Genomic DNA, 13,279 nt, shown 5'->3' with positions numbered 1-13,279 from the left:
TTTCTATTTCTGAACGTGATCGCTTGGACCTCTGCTGGGCCGGAGCTTCCGGGAAACTCTTTTCGTCACCCTGCGCTCTCCTCTATGGCCCTCATTATCTCTACAGCATTTTCTAGTTGAAGCTCCTTCTCTAGGATGAACTTGTCCTGCACTTTCATGCTCTTGGTGTGGACCGTCAACATGTCGCAGATCATTCCTTTTGCATTATTGCTGAAGTTGCACAGTGCGGCTAGTTCTCGCAACTTGGTCACATAATCGTCCGTGGGTTCTGATGCTTCTTGTTTGCGACCATAGAATCGTATGTGCAGCACTTACTTGCAATTTGCTTCACGATTCTCCTCACAGCCTCCTTGTACACATTGTCATTCTCATCTATGGATGCTTCAGTCATGAGGCTGGCGTAGACCTGTTGTCCTTCTACTCCTAATGCATTTAATAACATCACTCTACACATCGCAGCCATATGCCCCTCACCTCCTAGCGCCTCCACGTATGTCGTGAACAGTGGTTTCCATTGTGACCAAGGTATTGCATGCTTCCTGGCATTTGCAGGAATGGCAGGGGTTGGGTTGTGCTCATTGCATGATGAATTGTGGACGTCAAATCCAGTCCTTGTCACCAAATATGTTGTATGATAATCAAGTAATCAATGGATTGTAGGAACAGCTTTATTTGCTTTAACATGAAGATTTGCAGGTAACACTAATCCAAGTCCATGTAATGTCCATGGGCTACTTGGGGTTGGGGTGTGGAGCCTGGAGCCCCAAGGCTGTTCTGGGGCCTGGTAGCAGTCTTACGTTCCTCAATACAGAGGAGCGCCAGGAGCACGTCTTCTCTGTGTCTCTGGTGCTGTGTACTCTGCTTTTGCCACTTTGCGCGGCTCGGCGCACTTCCATGAAGGACCATGCAAGACTACGGCGGTTCGCAATCTCGCAAGCTTCCTACGGGTTGCTGTTTGCAGCCATGGCTGTTCGATGTAAGGTGATGGAGAGGGAGTATCTGGAGTTTGAGCAGCAGTTGGGCTTGAGGACTTTTGGCCAATTCCATTTCCAGGTAGAAATTGCTGCTAAACATTGCATTATGTCTCACGCTCTGACTGCTCTGACTCTTCGGCCTTGACTGCTTGTTGCTTGGAGTGTATTGGAGTGGCTTAACTAATTATTGTGATTGTCCTTTCTGCATACGACAGTGCAGGATTGGTGCGCTGACCACCTACGGAAAAACCAAACAACATGTCATGATGGCTCCCTTGTTTTTAATGTGCTGTTTGTTATTGGTCCCATCGGCTATTCGCCTAATTGATTAGATGACTAGTCGACAACTTGAAACTTCGATTTTGGGAGTCTTTCGCTTGGGAGGACCAAACCAGGACTTGGACCAAACCACTGCTCTCCCAAGAGTGTTTGATGTTGGACCATCATATTTGTTGTCTAACGTACGTTTAACTTGAAGCAATCCGGAGCACTGGACTGACTGAGACTCAGATTGGACTCACGTTTTGGTCCGGCACCAAGGGTTCAAAGGGGGTTCAAAGGTGGGGAGTCGGATGTTGGTTTTTCCTGCAAACGGAACAGGCGTTCTTTGCTCCCGGGCTCTGCTGAGCAGCGGTCCCTGTAGACTTTTGGTTTTGTGGCCCTGAGGCCTTGTGCCTAGGCATATATTCTGACTTATACCTTATTATGCATTCTGCATGCACGTTTGATTGTCTTTTTATATTGCTAGGTTTCTCTGAACTTTGCACCTGCGCATCTTTTACTTTGATAGTGTATCTATGGAGACTCTGAGCCTGGGTCGCTGTACCCAGCACCTGACTTGTTGCAGACTGAATGGGCCCTAGCGTGTGTCATGTTCAATTGTAATGCAGTCCACGTTGTTACGTGAAAGGCAGGATTAGGGTGGTGTGGGACGTGTGGAAGGGGAAGTGATGGAATCTAAGGGTGAGGTTTTGTTTAATAAAGTTAGGAGTTGAGACCGGACACCTTCTGCATGGGCCTCCTTATTCATGTGCGTGTGCTTGGTATCAGGACATACTGCCGCGTGTAAGAGAGCGTGGCTGACAGTGCAACATTGGCGATGAAGGGGACACAGACCTGGCACGGTCCTGGCAGGCGTGACATTTCATTCCTGCAGTGAGCGGGAGGTGAGGTCCGCATTGGCCGCTCTCTTGTTTTCCCGACCCAGGCCACCCAGGTAATTGCACCCGGGGGAGCGGCAGTGAATCCTCCCCCAATGTGACCGCAGTAATAAGCAGTTCAAGAGGCAGAATTCCAGGCCGGGCTGCGGCAGTGAACCATCAAAGACACACTCTGATGCGCAAGGCCCCCTGGTGGCTGCATGCCTCCACACAGAAGAAAATTGTGGCCAAGCAAAAACACAAGGGGAAGAACTTCGTCCCTCCAGGCGGAGGTGGTGCTTGCCCAGCCACACACGGGCTACAGAGGAGAAGCAAAGTTCAAAGAAGCTAAGATAGGTTGGGAGCACATAAAGGCCAGCAATAGAAGATGACATCTGAGCCATAGTCCATGCCAGGCTTTCTGAGTCTTTTCCCTACAGCCAGGGCAGCTGCCCTAAGCGTTTGACCTCCGAGACACAGGTAACCTAGGGCCCCGATGGTTCCAATGGATGAAGGACTTCAGAGTGTACGTGGGGGCGATGGGCCCCATGGACGCGGAAAGAAAGAAAAATATACTTACCTTAGCAGTGGGTGCTACCGTGAGGGACATCCTCTACAAACTTGTTGATGAAGAAAAGGCGACATACCAGGAAATTCGCATGAAACACGCATGAAACACTGCACTTTTCATCATTACTCAAATGATGAAGCAATATGCTCCCAAGTCATCATGGGGTGAGAGTCGACAGACTTCAAAAGAAAACTGCTCCAGAAACAGCAGACCCTTGACGAAATCCTAGCGATGGCCCACACTGATTCAGCAGTCATGCAGCAAGTGGTTGGCCTGGGTCAAGTGAAGATTTAATCGGACCCCAGAGATCAGGAGGTCATCAAGAAGTTGACGCCAATGGTACCTGATAAGGCTAACCAGTTGACAAAATAAATCTACAGATGCAGCTATGAGTTCCCACATGAAGGAACGTGCCTGCCACTTAGCCAGAAGTGTGCAGTATGTTCAGGTGACAACCACTTCCGAGCGGGCTGCGGGAACGCTCTGGTGCCAATCGCCTAAGCAGCCTCCCAGAGGAACAGCAGGTGCCATCCTGATCGCTCCGCAGATCACAAGGGGACGAGCCACGAATATAGAAGGTACTGCCCTGCATACGGCGAGGGCAGTCAGCAACAACCAAGATGCTTATTACTTTCTGCTGACAGGAGGACCTCTCACAGACCCTGTTGAAGCATCTGCTATGTGGAAATACGCTCTCCCTCAGGGAGTGAGTCGTCATCCTAACATGACAGGGTACGTGTGGGCACTAAGGAATGAGACAGCGAAGGAACACAGCCCCATCCTAACCCTCCAGGTCTACAACATACAGACTGAATTGCACATCGACAGGGCCGCAACTATCTGTTCTGAGTGAGGAGGCCTACAACTGCCTCCCTTACCCACCTAGACTGCGGACCTCGCAGGTTGACATGTTTCCTTACGGCTCGAACACAGCCCTGCTGTGCAAGGGTACGTTTACCACAGTCTGTCTGCACAAATCACACATGGGCCGCATCGAGCTACATGTTCTCTCCACTGAACCAAACAGTGGTTGTTTCCAAGTTTCAAAACGGCCATGGACATGGGACTCATCCATATTTTATACCGCATGATGGCCCACAAATACTTGGCCCCAGAAGGGGATGTCACCAAAGCATATCCAAACCCTTTCAAGAGTCTGGGCAAACTGCACAACTGCAAAGTGAGGCTTCACATCAACAAGAAAGTCAAGTCCATAGCCCAGCACTATAGGGGCATCCCGATAACCATTCAAAAACAGGTGGAGGAAGAGTTAAGATGTCTACTAGACCTCCATATCATCGAGCCAGCAGTGGAATGCACCCCATGGCTATCCCACACCATGCCAGTCCCCATGAAATAGGCAGAAGGTTCCGTCTCTGCGTAGTTATGCGCTGCCCAAACATGGCCATCTAGCGAGAATGACATCAAGCCCTGAGAATAACAGACATGATCCATCTCCTCAATGGTGCAACTGTGTTCTCAAAGTGTAACCTCAACAAGGGCTACCACCAGCAGACGCTAGCCCAGTAGTCCAGATATATTACCACCTTTGTGACTCACATTGGGCTATATCGCTACAAGCATTTGAACTTGGGCATATCATCGGCAGCAGAGATTTTCCAGGACGAGATCCAACAGGTAATCAAACACATCCCAGGGTGTCTGAACTACAGCGACGGCATCTTGGTGTTCAGCAAATCAACCCAGGAACACAACGACAATCTGCACAAGGTCTGCACGGCCCTCGAAGCATCCAATGCCATACCTAACAGGCACAAGTGTGAGTTCGGTAAACAAACCCTTGCATTTTTTGGCCACATATTGTCGGATCAGGTCATGTGTCAGGACCCAGAAAAAGTCAAAGCACTAAAACATGCCCCCCACCTAATGGACGTGTCGGACCTCAGGTCTTTCCTGGGGCTCGCAAGCTACTGTTTGCGCTACCTGGAAAACTTTGCAATGGTAAGCGCCCCACTCAGAGAACTGACCAAGAAAAATCAGGACTTCATCTGGACACTGGAATGGCAAGGCTGCTTTTGGCAACATTCGTGCTCACATCGCCTCTGCCATGGTTTATTTCAGCTCTGCCAAGGACACAGAAGTGACCGCGGATGCCACTCCAGTGGGACTAGGTGTGATACTTGTATAATTTGACCCCAGAACCCCTCACATCAAACAGGTTGTGTCATACACAAGCTGCAACCTGTCCACCACCAAACAGAAGTATTTGCAGGCAGAAAAGGACAGCCTAGCAGTTGTCTGGGCCTGCAAGCACTTCCATCTATTTTTATTCGGTAACGCATTTACAGTGGTTACCGACTATCAAGACCTTCTCACCATTTATGGCAACCCTCAAGCTCGGATGCCACCAAGGATAGAAAGATGGGGACTTTGTCTTCAGGACTACAATTTCTCTATCTGCCACAGACCAGACAAAGACAGGAATCCGGCTGACTATATGTCACACCACCCCACAGGTCCCCCACTCCCAGAAACATTCAATTGTGGACACCTATCTATAGTACATCATTCACCAGCTAAACCCATCCCTGATAGCATTGAAGATGCTTCTACAAGAGTCCACAAGCAACCTGGTGCTGGCCATCCTCTCCCAGTGTATCCGCCAAGACAAATTGAGGCATGCACAGGACAGAGCCAAATGCTTGGAGGACACACTGCTTAAGGGAAAGGAAAGGAAGAGACAAAAGAAAGAAAAGAGCAATTAATCATAGCATATATGTTAGAATCTCGCTGGTGCTCTTCTGCTGTGAAGCTGAAAAAAGATGGTCTGACCTCCTCAAAACACAAAAGGATATTAGAAAAGTCAGTCTTAAGTGGCCAAAACTTCCCTCATTTCTCCCCGCTTGTCTTCTCCTGAAAGGGGGTGTTGCCTATGTCCATCCAAACGTTGGTGAGCTGGTACCATGGTAATTGAAAAGCAATCTTGACATCAGTTGTTGTAGCGTCTGTGAAAGGACCTATACATCTGGGCTGATTCCTTTTGTGGGTGAAGTTCCTGAGGTAAATACAATTGCCTGGATAAAGGAGAGGTTGCAGTGACTCTTCTTAAACTTAAGAGAATGGGAAAGTTCCCTAAGATAGCCATGAAATTCATGTCCCAATATCTCTGCTAAACTGTTATGGTCATACGGGCCTGCGGAAGCGATGATTGCCATCTCCTTCCTGTGACAATCTCGTGCAGAATCAAGTAGTGGTCGGCCCCGGGCTGGTTCCTCAAGGTGAACAAAGCTAGAGGCAAGCAGTGCAGCCATCTCTTGTGAAGCATTTCACAAATCTTCACAAGATGTTCTTTTAGTAAGCCATTAAGATGCGCCACTATACAATTGGTGGTGGTGAGCTGAACATAAGTTATGTTTTATGCCTAATAGGGATGTCATTTCTTTGAAGGGGTCATTGAAAAAATGTGGCCCATTGTCGGACCGCAACACCTCGCAAATACCCTGTCGTGGGAACACCTTGTGCACAAGGAATTTAGCTGCAGATTTGGCATCAGGGTGGGCACAGGGTCCTTCTTCAAGCCAACGGAAGAATGGGCATACCACGAAAATTAAAATGTGAAAATTATTGCACTGTTAATCATATCCACAATGTCTATAATGAGATGTCAAAAAGGACCCAAAAGGCAGGGTAAGGTTGCTGTGTCTTCAGTGTGTGACTGCAGGTGTAATATTGGCAAGTCACGCAATTGATAATGAACTCTGCCACATGTTCCTGCAAATTTGATATGGAACACTTCTCATGTATAGTTATTTATTTATGTATTTATTTATTAGGCGCTGAAAACCCGCAGGCATCAGAGCGCCATGACAAAGACAACTAACTTACAACATAACAAGGAAAAACAAAACATTTTCAATATACTAATAAATATCCAGATCCCATATATCTGCTGCAATGGAATATTTGGAGGTGTGTGCTGGGTCATGCAATTGTTCAAAGGCAATTTTAAGTAATTCCTGGCATGATGGGTTTCCCTGAAAAATATTGCCTCCATATTAAATCTGTGGGGGATAACAAACACCCTCTCTGTGTCCATTATGTTCGCTACTTCTGAGGGGCACACCCCTGTAACTCTATTATTTGTGACACAGGGTAGGGCATTGCAGGGTTCAGTAACAATTACTTGGGGTCGAGTCGCTTGTGGAGGTGTGGTAATGTTTTCAGAAACATGTGGTAAATATGCTTCTTTTATCACTGTGTCTGCTAAATCATTGCCCTGAGATACGAAATCTGTATCTTTTGTATGGTCTGCACACTTTAATACTGCAAATGCTGAAGGAAGTGGCAGTGATTCTATTAATCTGGAAAAAAAATCTGCTTGCTGCTCAGGTGTGCCATCAGATTTTTTAAACCCCCCTCCTCTTCCATCTGGACAACCCTGAGTGTACTGTTGATATGACATATGCTGAATCTGAATACATGGTGGCACAACATCCTTCTGATACTTTTACCACTGTTATGAATGCCACAGGCTCTGCTGCTTAATAGTGTAATGGAAGTCTCATTTTTACCATTACCATAAACTCCCCCTCCTCAGACCGTCATCACCTGACCATTAGAATGTGAATAAAGAAAAAATGGTTTTTTATTATTATTATTATATTATAATTATGATTATGGTATTTGTTGAGCATGGACCTAGCTTCGAGAAGCAACTGAGTGCTTTTTATTTTTTTTATTTTATATGGTTTATACAAACCTTTAAAATATATTCACACACATCAATAATCACAAAAACAAATGCCAGAACAAAAGTGAAAACAACAACAAAGTAACAAGCCTTGCGTTACTACCACCACCATCACAGACCAGGTCCGTCCCCGTCCATTAAACCCCAAAGATTTCATATCATCCAGGGCTCAATTCCAAAACTACAGGGACCGTGTCTAGTCGAAGTTCCATTATCTTTAAAAAATGCGTCAGTGGGATTAACAGTTTAGGATCCGTTCCATTGAACATATGACCCCACCATTCGTCTGCACACAATGAGGGGTGAGTCCTGTTCCACAGGCTCAACTGCAATGTTCTTTCATTATGAAAATGCTACAAAATAGGACCAAGTGTTTCAATGTTTCCAAGTCTTTTGCACAGAATCTGCACAGGAGGTTTATGGTCTTGTTGCAGCTCCACGTTTGCAGGCGTTCCTTTGTTTTGAACAAGTTCATGCGAAACAACATGAAGCGCCTCCCTGCATGAGGGTCAGGAAAAAGGCTAATGTAACATTGAGCCGTATTGAAAGCACGTGCTTCAGCTGGCACGTATATCATCAATTCTGCAAAGGCTCTTTGGGAGCAAGTTCTCTCCCAGTCCAGGTGCCAAATTTTCAGTTTTGCTGCATCTGGATTTTCATGAAGCAAGGTAATATTGATGTTATATTTGTCTAGTAGGCTTTCGCACCGCTGTATCCACAAAGCCATTACGTTTTGTCCTTTGGCCGTGGCGCTGTGGAAAATTTCAAACTGCAAGATGTTTTCTCGAGCTCTGTCTTTCGGAACAAGGATAACAAATTCCAGGTAATCCTTGCCTGTAGTGAAATGAACGATAACACATATCTGATGCACGAGGTCATAGTCCCTCTTGGGAGACCCAACACTTTAGTCCAAAACTGGTTCTCCAGAGAAGACCATACTTCGTAAGAACATCCCAGTGCATTCTCAGCCCCATAGGTCAAAACAGGAATGACTTTTTGTAGATAAAAGAGTTGTGAGGGTGAAATTTCCCGAATTTCTTTTTCATACAAAGCGCTTGACACGCCAACTGAGTGCATTTCCTTTTTGTGTCAGCTACCCAGGGAGCATCGTTGATACAAGAGCTTAGAACCATGCCTAAGTATTTGACATTTTGGGATAACGTCACCGGTGCACCTCCTAGATGCCATTTTAATTTTTTTTGCTTTTTTTGAAGTGGATCCTCTCAAATTCTTAAATATTAAGATTTCACTTTTTTTAGCATTGATCTGCAACCGGTTCTCGGTTACGTAACTCTGAAGGGCGTCAAGTTTTCTTTGTAAGCCGACAGGTGTTAAATCCATTACAACAAGATCGTCGGCATATAGGAGCCAGCTTACGTGAGCCTTGTTTATTTTCGGCGGGAAAGAAGTTACAGCTTCTATCGAATCTCCTATGTCCGATATAAACAAGCTGAAGATGGCTGCAGCAAGCGGGCAGCCTTGTTTTACCCCCTTATGTGTGGTAATCACTGTAGACAGTGTGCCAGATTGATCTAGGCGGATCCTTATAGTTGTATTGGTGTGTAGCTCCTGAATTGTAGCCACTAGCTCTTCTGGACATCCCCATCGATGCAATTTTGATCATAATAGGTCCCGGTCAACAGTATCGAATGCGCTCGAAAAGTCAATGAACGCCAGGTAAATTGCTGTGTTAGATTTCAGGGCCTCCATTTTTGCCAGGTTAAGTAGTAGTACATTTAGGGAGCACCCCACTTGTTTCACAAACCCAGACTGCCGTGCGTCTACATGGGCCGTTTCTACAGCCCACTCTACTAGTTTTCTTTGCAGAGTGGTAGCATAGACCTTGCCCAGGACATCTAATAAAGCCACCGGCTGATAATTTCTAGGGTTTGATCTGACTCCTTTTTTGAATATCGGTACGATGATTGCCGATTTCCAAGACTTAGGAGAGTGACCCGATTTATTTATTCTGTCGAAAAGGGTTATACAAAACTCAGCCCAAATCTCGGGGCATTGCTTGATGGTGTAGTTGGTTAAACCATCCGGGCTAGGAGCTCTTGAATTATTGGCCTTCATAATAATTGACACAATGTCATTTTTACAATACTTGAGTGCACGCGGTGGAAAAGTCAATGCACTCTCGATGCCCGAAATCCTATACCCCTTGTATAATTTCTCAAAATAAAAAATCCAGGTTAATTCCGTCACCAGGCAAGTTTGTAAAGCCTTTTGTGGGGCCTGTGTGTTATTAATGATCCTCCAGAACTCACTTGTGTTTTTGTTCCTTAGGGCAGATAGCATTGTTTCGGCATCCTTTTGGATGGTCAAATGCACGTGTGATTTCATCCAGTTCTTGAACCTCTGTTTTACAACTCTAATTTTGTTCTTTCGCAGTGTCAGGTCCCATTTCTGGGCCTGTCGCATCGCCTGCCTCATCTTCCGTTTGCGTTTCTGGATTTCAGGGTCGAACCAGTGTTTGCGGACCATATTTAGGTTCTTCAGCCCAACGTTCTTGGTCTTGAATTGCTGCAATAGCTGTTCATATTCCAAGTCGGAGTTATAATCACCATAAGCCATTGACAGCTGGGCAACTTCGTGATCCTCGAGTCGAAGTCTAACCCTTTTCGCTGCAACCGAGACAGGATATTGCCACCTAGGCAAACCTTCCTGTGTCGATGTTGTGAAATTTGTTATTAACATGTTGTGGTCGCTACTGGATTCTTTCCTGATCCTAAAGGATTTTATTCGAGCATGCAAATCGATAGACACGAACATGTAGTCAATTGTCGATGATGAATCTTCACGTTGCCAAGTTTTTGCTGCAGGCAAGTCCCCAATGGTGTACCAGCAGTTGCCTCACTTCCATTTCTTCTAGCCATTCATGTGCCAGTGCCTTTTTACCCTTTGTCACATGATTAAAAAGGTCAATGTTCAGGTCTCCACATATCATAATATTCGGGCTTGTCATAGAATCGTAGAGGGCATCTAGAATTTCCGCAATGTGTTCTATAAATTCTGTTTTACCTGCCCTCAAATGATTCCAGTGTACGTTTATAATTGTTATTTCATCAGTGTGGCCCAAGCCCTTCACCTGTTTTATTATTGAGGTTTCCTGAATGTAAGGCGAATGGTTGGTGGATTTTCGGATCCTAAAGCCCGAGGCCCTGTTTACCATCGTTAATAGACCCGCAACCGGGTGCCCTTTTTCCAATTTTATCGCAGGGTTCAAGGCCACCTCATAAGCACTTCAGATTGGGGATTCTTGGAGCCATGTTTCCTGTAAGCAAACAATTGTTAAACCCTCCAACCAGTTTGTTTTAAGGAGGTGGATAAAGCCTTGAGTGTTCCAAGAGGCCACCAAACACTCACTCCCAGTGATCGCTTCCTGGAATTATTGCTGGGCATTTGTGTTGAGCGTTGCAGCAACCCAACCCCAGTCACGGATAGCCCCATCTGTGTTTAGACCACTGTTAGTATTCTCAGGTGACAATTTCGAATCTTGATTTCCACATATTGTAATCCTTATGTCCATTTTAGATGGTTCCATTGTCCCCACATTCTCTTTTGGCATCTGAAGAAAGGTTTTACCCTTGACTTTTATTATTTTACGCGAGGGGCTCGCTGGCCTGTCCCTAACCGTCTTCCATGCACCTTCACCCAAATGGTGAACGATGTCTTCTTTAGACTGAGAGCGTAATACTGTGCTCTGTTGTAGACAGCTTAGATCATCCTGGGAGCCACGTATATCTGTATCAATAAGGCTCCTATTAGAGATATCCAGCGCATAGACCTCGAATCCAAGTGAAAATAATGCAACGTTAGCTTCAATAATTGTGTTAGCTATAAATGACGAGATCACATGAAGAATTACTTTGTTGTGCTTTCTTTCGTTTGGAAATTCGACAATTTTTAAGTCGTTAGACTTAATGGCGCGTAAGCTTGGAATTAGGTCGAATAATCGAATGATGTTTGCTCGATTTAGGATCATCTTATCCTTTGAATCCATCCTCTCAATCATCACTTTGAAGGTTGGCGTTGTGTCTTTCTCTCTTTTTCTTTCATTTCTATTTCTTTCGAGGGCACTTCTGCATGCATCTGGCTTGATGCTTGTTGAGTTATCTTTTGTGTGATTTCTGCGCATGATGCCAACGCTTCGGACAATGCCTCGAATGCGAGTGGCATGTGAGTCCTATTTTCTAAACAAGTAATTCCGATAAGCTTGTTCTTGTTCTTTGCATAATTTCCGCCTTCTTTCTTGCATTGTCACAAACAGTGGACTTACTGGGGCAGTTTGACCTGACGCAGAAGGTATTGTTGCCGTTACAATGTGACATATTCGGGTCATCTTGATTCCTGCATTCTGCACAGCCACAGTGCAGTTGGGAATCGGAACTTCGACTACAGAGTCGCCTTCCTCCTTGTCGACTTGAATTTCCGTTTGAACGGGTCTGGGTGTGTTTACAAGGGTTGATTTAGTACAAGTAGTTTCACCACAAATCTTGGGAGGTGCAACTGATGAGGTCACAACTTCTTCCGACCCGTCATATGTTGACATATTTAGAAGGGTCGCTGAAATGTTGATAGGCGGTAATTCTGTCTCTTTCGGTGCCTGTTGGGTGGCAACTTTGTTTGACAACTTTGATTGCTTAGTGCTTTCCTTTGAGTCTAGTTTACTTGATTCATTTGTCACTATTTAGACAAACTTTATGTTCCTCAAGAGTTTTCTTGCTCCCGTATTTTTGTTGTTCTTCTTCACCGATTTTTTTGCGGGTTTAGTAAGCCTACTTTTTGGCTTCGCCGATTCTGGGCAAGTATTTGAGATGCCACTAATGATCGAGTATACGTTGAGTTTCTCAACTCCTTGTATGCTAGATAACCCACTTTTTTCTGTACTTTGTTGTGGTACTATATTAGAAGTTGTTGGCGTTTGATCTTCAATACCTAGCTGTTCCTTACTAGCTCTAGCCTGCTCGAAGGCCGTGTTAAATGAAATGTTCAAGATTTGCTCACACGCAAGAGGGTTGATAGCTGCTTGGTCCAATATAGTGGGCACTGCTCGAGCACTAATTGATTGTGAGTTGATGACCAAATCCGTACCCATGTTTACAGTGAGATCAGGTGTCTTATCAAGCCGTGTTGGGGCAGCTATCGCGGGCCCTCCAGAGGCAATTACGGCTTCTCTTAGAACAGTCTCTGAATCACCGTCGACAGATTGTATTGTGGGTTCTCGACATGCCTCCAAGGGCAGTTTTGAACTTCTTTGCCGTGTGTTGTTACTGTTAGGTTCACTTGATCTATTGGAACCTACTAGGGCCAGTCCTTCGTATTTAAACAATGCCAGCGCTTCACGAGCTACTTCGGCTAAGAGCTTTTTGTCAGTAGAGTCGTTTCTTCTCTGGTCGCCTAGAGATTTCAATGAGGCGTCCAGGTTTTTCAAGGTTTCGTTTACGTTGCTGGAGTGCTGACTGCATATATGCTCCAAGTGGGCTACCTTAGTATTCATCAAGGCAGTCAACGTTGTGAGGTCCTTCATTGTATCATTCAAATTTTCATATAGTTTCATGAATGGGGCCAAGGAAATTGCTAGAGAAGACAGGATTACTGTTTGTAGCTCAACAGTCAATCTAAGTTCCTTTGCCACCAAATTTCTGACCTCCGAGGTGCGCTTCCTCACCTTTCTGGGCCTATGAACTCTTCCTCTCCTTACTTTCGGGAACGGACGTTCTATAAAAGAAGAATCAGACAGGTCACCAATGTCCGATGTGACCGTGCCAGGGGATTGTGAGTTACGCACACTCATGAGCGTTTTGTTCAAATGTAGGTGTTTTGTGTTGACAACCTTCTTTTGCGAGTTCATTTGATTAAAGGGCGAGTCGTCTGAAGA

Source organism: Ambystoma mexicanum, chromosome 11 (genome assembly GCF_040938575.1).
Source record: "Ambystoma mexicanum isolate Mex_15411 chromosome 11, UKY_AmexF1_1, whole genome shotgun sequence".
Classification (NCBI taxonomy): Eukaryota; Metazoa; Chordata; class Amphibia; order Caudata; family Ambystomatidae; genus Ambystoma; species Ambystoma mexicanum.
This window is presented reverse-complemented; position numbering follows the sequence as displayed.